Source organism: Macaca nemestrina, chromosome 15 (genome assembly GCF_043159975.1).
Source record: "Macaca nemestrina isolate mMacNem1 chromosome 15, mMacNem.hap1, whole genome shotgun sequence".
Lineage (NCBI taxonomy): Eukaryota > Metazoa > Chordata > Mammalia > Primates > Cercopithecidae > Macaca > Macaca nemestrina.
In genome coordinates, this window is record NC_092139.1 from 33,033,073 (window position 1) to 33,042,647 (window position 9,575).

The following is a 9,575-nucleotide window of genomic DNA, read 5'->3' on the forward strand; positions in this document are numbered from 1 at the left end:
GGGGACTGAGGGCCAGGGCGCCCGCTTGTATGTGGGATGGCTATAGCTGTGGGGTTGTGCAGCAGGGGCAGAGACCCTGGGTGGGAATGTCTCACATGAGGTTTTCTCCTGCTGGGGACTTTCTCAGGGAGTTTCCCAGAAAGGGAGAGGAAGGGGAGGTAGGGAATGGGGGGCAGGGAGAGGAGGATACAGGCCAGGGAGAGACTGGGCAGGGGCAAGCCTGGGCTGGCTTGAGGGACTGATTCTCCAGTCTCAGACACTGGGACTCGATAGCCTCCATAGGCGCAGTCGTCATAACCCTGACAATTTGTGACCCTGATCCTGTCCCGGGCTTGTATATGTCATCTCACCTGTGTGACATGGAAGGTTGGCCCCGTTTACAGTGGTGGAAACAGGCTCACCAGCTCCAACTCTAGATGGCAAATGGATGGCAGAGGGCAAATCAAAACCATACCTGTGTGGCTTGCAGCTTGAGTGCGGACACGGGTGGAGAAGAGGGTCAGGGCAGAGCTGGTGGTGGCCCCCAGACATGGGAGGGCTTTGCTGAAATCCTGGAAGGCCAGGGCTAGAAAGGCACCCTTTACCCATTGCACAGACAGGGCACCCAGAGTTCAAAAGGCAGCACCTACCCCTGTTTGGACTTCCCACATTAATGGGGGCGCTCCCCTGAGCCCCTAGCTCCCTGAGGTCCTCTGGTGACTCTTTAAGACGGCATTTCTTGGGGCCAGTGGCATGGTCTGTGACTATCCTCTAAGCCCTGACTTTTGACCTTCTCTAACTACCCCTTCACAAGGAAGCAGGAGAAATGGGGATATTCCTCGTTAGAGGAACAGAGATAGGAACCTGAAACATCGCTGTCCTCACACACCCCAGCACTGGAGGAGCAGAGGCGAATGGCTTCCTGCCCAGAGCCTCGGTCCTCCTATCTGGATCATGGGCACAGGGAGAAGAGAGAGGGATGCTGGGGCACCCCTATTCTGGTTTTTGGTATGTGGTCTAGAGGGTCTTATGTCCCATGAGGTTTCACCCAGGGGGCTGGAGACCCCTTCTTGGGCAGGCAGCCCTGTCCCCTCCAGAGGCCCTCCCTTGCCCAGGCAGCCCTGAGGACTCCAGCCTCTGCTGCTCCCTCCTCCCCCAACAGGTCCCCTGGGGCCTGGGAGGAAGCGAGCCCGGCTGGACAGCCCAAACTGTCTGGTTCCCACAGTCTCAGAGCTGGGGTGGAGGGGGACCTGCAGGGTGAGAGGGACTGGGAAAACGCCTGGCCAGCTGTGGGGCCCCTCCCCACCATGCCTGCTGAACCCCAGCCCGGAACCCATCTAACAATGGGGAGAAGGAGCAAGGGTCTGTGCAGCCTCCTATGGGCAGCCTCATGGGGCAGAGGGGAGAGGAAAGGCCCTCTGTGTGCAGGGCATGGTAAGGAGGGGGAAGCAGGCTCTTGTGTGAGTCTCTACCACGGTGTGTGCCTGTGTGGATCAGTATGTCTCAGGCTGCGTGTGTGTATATGACAGAGAAAGAGAGAGATGCAGAGAGACAGACCCTGCAGAGGCAGAGACAGACAAGATTCAAAGGGATGAGAGTTCTTTCTCAGTTGGGTCTGGGAAAGAGGCCTCTGCTGGGCACTGTTCCCATTGTGCATTCCTGTGGAGCCCTGGTGACCCCAGTCCCTTCCCAGCCTGGGTTCTGAGCTACTAGGAGGAAGGGAGGCCGGCTGGGGTGGGGGAGCCCAGGCCTCTGCCGCCGCACTCCCCAGCATCCCCCTGAACCGCGGAGGTTTAGCTCTGCGCTAGGGTGGGGACTTGTGGAGAACGAGGCTGAGTCTCCTGCTCATCCCTTGCCCTGGGGGAACGTGCGAAAGGGTTGCCCACATGCAGGCTCAGAGCCTCCTCTGCACATCTCTCTCTGGCCTCCAACATAGTCGTGAAGTGAAGACAGGCCCCCTCAGCCCCAACTCCCCAAGCAGGACCTTGGACTCAGTGCATGCCTTGGACTCACTATAGGAACCTGGACCAGTGCCCAACTCTCTGCATTTCACTCCCTTTGCCCAGTGGTTGCGGGGAAGGGCAGCCTGACTCAGGGTCTGAGTCCCAGGAACGGATCTGACCTGGGGGATGGCCTGGAGGAGGTCCCTTCTCTGGAGGTGCTGGGCAAGGAGACACCATGATCTCATGCACCCTTGGCTAGCTGCCCAACCCGGGACCCCACCCATGGGGCCTCCTGCCTTCACATTCTTTCCATGACCAACATTCACCTCTGGCTCCCAGCTGACCACCCTCGTCTGGACAGGGGTTGCGGGGGACAGTGAATGCCTCTCTCGACCCAGAGAGAGCCCCTTGGCACAGATGGAGAGACCAAGGCCAGAGAAGATAGGTGACATGCCCAGGGTCACACAGCAAGGCAGGAGCAGAGCCGCTGCTCAACCCATCCATGGCACCCCCTCTGATGCCTTAATGTAGCTCTGGAGGGGAGGGATGGGGCCATCTCGCTGGACTCTGCGCCTAGGACCCTCCTCATAGGAAGGTCTGTCTCCAGGAGGGAATCCCAGTCCCCATGCCTCCTTTTCAGCAGGTGAGAGCAAAAAAGGATACCGAGACTCTCACAGAGTTAGACGAATCAAATCCTAAAATGGGAGAATCAGAATCTGAAATGAGTATTTCAGAATCTTCCAGAGTTTTTAATCATAGCAACTCAGATTCCTGGAATATCAGAGCCTGAAGGGCACCTCCTGCCCGATTTCTGAATCCTCTCTACATTAAAGTGGTCGACATCACATGGGGTTCCAAGAACGGGGAGCCCACTGCCTTTCCAGGTGGCCGGCCCCTTCCCACAGAAGCGTGGCAGCTCTGAAAGACCATTAGGAAGCTTCACCTGCTGGGCCTCGGCCTTTGTTCTCCTGAGGGAGGAGAGAACTCCTGGCCCCAGGAGAGGCCACCCTTACCCACCCACAGGGCTGGCCTTCTCAGCGGGGCCCTCCTTCCCAATGCCTTATCTCCAGCCTACTCTCCGCCCACCCCCTTCCTTCCCTGGTTTATGGCATTCCATGGCCCAGAGTTAGACACTCCTGCCCACACCCCAGACAGTGCCTTGGCTAAGGGGAAGGAGACCCTCTTCCTTGGAGGGCAGGGCCCTGCAAAGCTGCCACAGTGATGAGAAAAAGCTGGGAGGTTGTGTCGGCCAGCCTGGCATGCCGCCTGCTGGGAGAGTATGCAATCCAGGAATCTAGACCTCAGCCAAAACATCCCTTCCACACCCAGACTCCCATCCACCCAAGGACCAGGCACCACGTCCTAACTGTGTGACCTTGGGCAAGTTGCTTCCCCTTTCTGGGTTTCCCCCATCTGTAAAATGTGGACCCTAACAGTACCTACCCCCATGATGTTATTGTGGGGATTACATGAGTTAATATTGGCAAAGTGCTTAGAACGGGGTCTGGCACATGGCAGCTACAATATCAGTATTTGCTGGCCGGGCGCGGTGGCTCACGCCTGTAATCCCAGCACTTTGAGAGGCCAAGGCGGGAGGATCACTTGAGGTCAGGAGTTTAAGACCAGCCTAGCCAACAGGGTGAAACCCTGTCTCTACAAAAAATACAAAAATTAGCCAGGTGTGGTGGCACATGCCTGTAGTCTCAGCTACTCAAGAGGCTGAGGCAGGAAGATCGCTTGAACCCAGGAGGCAGAGCTTGCAGTGAGTTGAGATCGCGCCACTGCTCTCCAGCCTGGGGGACAGAGCGAGACTCCATCTCAAAAAAATAAAATAAAATAAAATAAAATAAAATAAAATAAAATAAAATAAAATAAGTGTTTGTTAAGTACAATAAATAGGTATTTGGGTCCTGGATATGTCTCCCTTGACCTGATTTACGCCCCAGAGGAGTGTCTAGCTGCTGTGGAGGCAGGAGGACAGGATTTAGGGGGAGGAAGGACTGTTACATGGACAAGGCTTTTGACTCAGTTCCTGGCATCTTCACTTCCTTGCTATGTGACCTTGAGCAAGTGGATTCACCTCTCTGAGTCTCAGTTTCCTCATCTGTAAAATGGGGGCAATGATTCCAGTCCCCAGGACTGGTATGCGGGAAGCCTTGTCCTGCACACTACCTGCACAATTCAGTCAACAGGAATGAAATTAGAATTTATTAATAAAACAACTCCATTGGAGGACCTCATGACCTCAGTGTAGTCCTCTCCATCCTTCCCTTCACACAGGGCAAAACTCACATCCCCACAGGTCCGGAGGTGCCTAATCTCTTGTTCCCACCCTTCTGGTATTAGGTGGTGACTCAGGGAGGCAGCCAGTGGGGCAGAAAGAAGCGGTTCCATGGCTAAAAACAGGCCACTGTCAGCCAGAACCCAGCCTGGTGTCCCTGGAAAGACCAGAGCTGCCTCCTCTTGACCACAGCCCTCAGGGCCAGTTTTGAGGTCTCCCTGAGCATACAAACAAGAGAGGGCCGACCCTCCCACTCCCTTAGGACACTCGCCTCCCGTGAGTTTCTTTTCCATCTCTAGGCCTTTGCAGTGGCTGTTCCCTTTGCCCCCACTGGCTGTCTCTCCACATCCACGACCCACATCACATCACCTTCTCTGAGAAGCCTTCCTGCACTTCCTTATCTAATTGGATGCCCCCAGATCATTCTCCCTCTGCATCCCATTTGTGCTGCTGAAATAGCATCTGCTGCAATGTAGAATTACTCATGTGCACATGTACTCACGTTTTACTGTGTCTGTGCCTTAGAATGTAAACCTCAGGGGCCAAGGGTTGGGTCTGCCTTATGCATTTTGTCCTCTTCCCTAACTCGATGACTAGCACATAGTAGTCCCTCCATAAAGGTTTAGGAGTGGATGGATGGAGTCATGGTCACCATTCATTCATTTGCCATGAATTAAATCCCAAGGCTGGGCACGGTGGCTCACGCCTATAATCCCAGCACTTTGGGAGGCCAAGGCTGGAGGTCAGGAGTTCGAGACCAGCCTAGCCAACATAGTGAAACCCCCGTCTCTACTAGAAATACGAAACATTAGCTGGATGTGGTGGTGGGCGCCTGTAATCCCAGCTACTCGGGAGGCTGAGGCAGGAGAATCGCTTGAACCCAGGAGGTGGAGTTGCAGTAAGCTGAGATCATGCCACCGCACTCCAGCCTGGGCAATGGAGCAAGACTCTGTCTCAAAAAAAAAGAAAAAGAAAAAGAAAAAAAATTTCTTGAAGACCTCGCCACCAACAAGTCTCCTTGTTTTGCTAATAGGCGAGGGCCACTGTGGTCTGTCCCCAGCTCCTCCTTCCTTCCCCCTCACTCACTCCAAGCAGCCTGTACACTGGCTCTGTCTTATCTTCCATGAATGTCCAGGTTTCACTCCCTCGTATCCTCCAGTTTCTGTTCAAACGTCCTCAGAGAAGCCCTGCCTGGCCGCCACATTCCCCATTTCCCCAACCACTAACACATTCTAAATTCATTATTGCCATTCAGTGTGTCTCCCCCACTGGCATGAAGCTTCATGAGGTCACGGATTTTTGTCTATTCGTTGCTTGTCTCCAGCACCTAGGGCAGTGTCTGGAACGTAGCCGGGGTCGGAGAAATAGTTTTGAAACAAACATAAGCTCAGTAGCCGCACCAGGCTCCACCTACAGATCTCATGTAACTTTCTCATTATCCTGGGAAGCAGGTACGATTCTTACCCCATTTTACAGACAGGAAACTGAGGCTCAGGGAGGGCAAATAAGTAGATACGAACCCTGTTCTGTCTGACGTGGAACCCAAACTCTGTCATCAGCCTATCTCTCTCGAGTCATCTCCCCCTTCTCCCCACAGTTCTTAACAGCCTCTCAAGCAGACATGGCTCAGCCTTCACCGGGTGTCCCTGCCTCCAGCCTCTCTCCCCCATTCACTGGCCTCCTTGGCTGCGAGGATCCTTTGTAAGCATGAATCTCTGACCTCCCTTCCACGGCTCCCCATTGTCCCAGGTCAGCCTGCCATTCAGGCTCCTGCTAACTTCTCCAGACCTATTTCCTGCTTCATCTGATGCAAAAGCCCTACTGGCCTTCTCCAAGATGAGCTTATACTCAGCTCCAAGTCTCTGAACAGCAGTCCCCTCTGCCTGGAACACCCTCCTCACTCTGTCTGGAAAAGCCCTGCTCCTTGTGTGCCCTCAGCTTGGGTGTGACTCCCACTGAAGAGAAGAGAATAGGGGTTAGTGTCTCCTTCCTGTTCTCATGGTTTCATGAGTTTTCTTCCAGCTTCACCCTGATCCCCATCCTCCCACTGGGGTTCCAGAGGCTGTGAGCTCCCCAAGGGCAAGGACCATGACTCATTCATCCCCAGGCTCTCGCTGGGGGCCAGGCCCAGAACCGGGCTCAACACATGGTTGTGAAGTGGTCGCTGTGTGGGAAGTCAGATGGCCTGCCTCACATCTTGATTCCCCTATTCATTAGCTGGGAGCCCATGGACTTGTCCATACACTCCTTGTGCCTCAGTTTCCTCATCTGTGAAATGTTGATAATGAAAATGCCTACTCATAGGGTGGAGACAAAATGAGTTAATTGATGGAATCACTTGGTATAGTTCCTGGTGGCTGATAAATATTACCCATTAACGCGAAGGAAGGAACAGGTGCGTAGGCAGCTGCACAGGTAGGAGATTGGTCCAGGTGGGCACATCCTTCAGGACAGCCCCGGCTGCTCCACGCCCTTGGGGCAGCCCTATCACTGGCCAAATCGCTACCCACCACTGTCTGGTTGGGTCCAAGGTGGCCAGTGGAATTCAAGGCCACCGGACCCAGACAGGAAAAGGCAGCGTCACCAGCCCTGATGTAATCCAAACCAGATGTGGCCTTAGTGGCTTCCAGACCCATGGGGGTGGTCACTGTGGGCCTGGCTAAGGCCCTGAGGCAGGAAATGGTCTTGGAGGAAAACTCTCTGGGCTGGGACCAACTGGGAGGAGCACTCCCACTGAGAGTGTTAACCCTTCTTAGCTCACAGAGGGCCCAAGACCCCATTCAGGGGAAGCCCAGGCACAGAGGTGCCTTGCAAGGGAAGAACACAGCATCGGCGTTGAGATGGACACTGAGCAGGAGGGGCCCATGGCCCTGGTGCCTGTGGTGGGCAGAGCAAGCCATGCAAGGGGCAGGGAAGCTCAGCCTGACACCCAGAGAACTGACGCCCTGGGAACCCTTTCTCAGTCCTGGTCCAGCTTGACAGTCCCAAACCAGCTATGGGCTCTCTCCCTCCATCAGGGCAGCTCCTGTGAAAAATCTTTCTTCCTTGTAGCTGCCAGGGATGGGAGCGTTCCTGAAAGCAATGGGGCTGGGGCCTAAGCCTGCAGAGAGGCAGACCCAGTTCTCCACAGGGGCTGTGGCTGCAGCTTTGCCCTCAGTGTGCTCCGTGGCCCTCAGTGGGAACAAGGTCTCTCTGAACCCACATTTCCCCATCCATATTATCAAATCTATATTGTCTGCTGCTGGGGACCAGGAGAGGCCCAAAGGAAGCACCTGATGAATCATAAAGAGCTTTCATAAAGAGCTCCTGGGAAGGGGTGGAGCTGGGTTCTGAATAGGCTTCTTGCACGGGACATGTTAATTTGCTGTGTGGCCTTGGTCAAGTCACTTTCCCTCTCTGAACCTGTTTTTTTCACCTGTAAAATATGGTGCATGAGCACCCCATCCCATCTCTCAACTGTCACAATGGCCCTAGGAGTGGCAGAGGAGAAAAGAGCTGAGGTTATCATCTTCATATTACAGAGGGGGAAACTGAGGCATGCACTGGGAGTCAGGAGTCCTGGGTTCTAGTTCCAGCTGTTACTGTCTCTGATGAAGGACCTTCCCCATCTTGGCCTCGGTTTCCCCAGCTGGATCCAGGCCCTGGATCTCCGCTGTGGCTGGACTTCATTTCCTTCCCTCCCCCCACGGCGGTGACTCATCCCTCATCAACACGCTGTGTGGCCGAGGCTCAGCATGGGTGGGGGCCAGTGAGGCCGAGAAAACCACTCAGAGGAAACCACAGGCCTGGCCCAGCTGGCAGGTGGCGGATGGGCAGGGAGGCAGGAATTCACAGCCCTAGGAGCCCTGCCCACAAGCGCACCTCCTACCAAGAGCCCAAGCCAGGTTCCCCAGGCCCCCCACTGCAAGTCAGGCTCAGGCCTCAGAGTCACCCATTCACCACCCCAAGTGATACTGCTGCAACCGGACTCTGAACTCCCCGGCTCAAACAGAGAGGGGATGGTAGTGAGGACCAGTGTTCATGGAGACAGGAGAGGGATGGGATGAACTGTCAAGGTTTCTGTCCAAAGGCAAGCCAAAGGTTTCTCAGGAGGCAGGCAGTGGTGAAGAGAAGGGACTCTGGGCCCAGACCATCTGGGTACAAATCCTGGCTCTGCCACTGACTAGCTATGTGGCCCTGAGCAAGTGGCTGAATCTCTCTGAGGCTTGACTCCCCACTCTGAGAAATGGACACAACACAACACCTCACAGAGTCACCGTGTGCAGCCGATGTGATCCTCAACACAATGTGGTGCCCAGGGCCAGCAGCTGGAGGGTGCTGGATGCGTATTAACTGCTGTCTCTGCTCTTCCTGCTGGAACCTCTCTGTTCCCACAGGCCAGCCCCACTTCTCAGTCATCCTCACAGCCAGAAAGGCTGCACCCTATCAGGGTTCAGCTCTCTTGCCCTCTGGGCTTCCCCCAGATGGAGCCTCCCCTGCCCCGCACTGCTGGCCTGGGGTGAGGTGGCTGTGACCACTGGGAAAAAGCAGAGAAGAGTCCTCTCCCCTGAAGCCCTCATTGCAGACCCGTCGCAGGCCTGCTAGACCTGACCTCCACCTGGAGACCAGGCTCTCTGCTTACACCCTGTCCTGGTGAGAGGCAGAGTGAACGCATGGACAGAGCCCTGCTCTGGGAGACGGAAAAGTTCCTCTCAAGCCCCAGTCCCTGACTTGTTGAGTGGCATTCAAGTTCCTTCTCTTCTCTGAGCCTCAGTTTCTTCATTTGTGGAGTAAGGATAAGAACATTATCGTTCCCTGAGCCAAGCACAGCCCTGAGTGCCTTAGCTCAGTCTGACTGATGCTGCAGCCATGGCCCCACCCTATGAGGTAGATCCTAGCGCACTCTCTCTGGCTTAGTTTCTCCCTCTGTAAAACAGGAATAATACCTGCCTCGTAAGAATCACCCGAAGCCAGGAGGCGGAGGTTGCATGCAGTGAACCAAGATCACACCACTGCACTCCAGCCTGGGCAACAGAGTGAGACTCCATCTAAATAAATAAATAAACAAACAAACAAATAAATAAAACCTGCCTCGTAACCTTGCTGTGAGGAGTAAATGAGTTAACACACACACAGGTGCTTTAAGTAAAGCTGGGCACACAGTAATCACACACCCAGTGTAGGCTGTTGCTGTGACCGCCCTCTCACAGGTGAGGATACTGAGGCACAACATGCAGAAGCCACCTGCCCACATCATATGCTGTGAAGTCTGGCACCTGAGCCTGCATGGACCACCGCACTATAAGCTAACGGATGTTGCTAAAGTGTCCAGCACACAGTAGGTGCTCAGTGAACTGTGGTCATCGGCGACCTCACACCACTGCAGGCACACA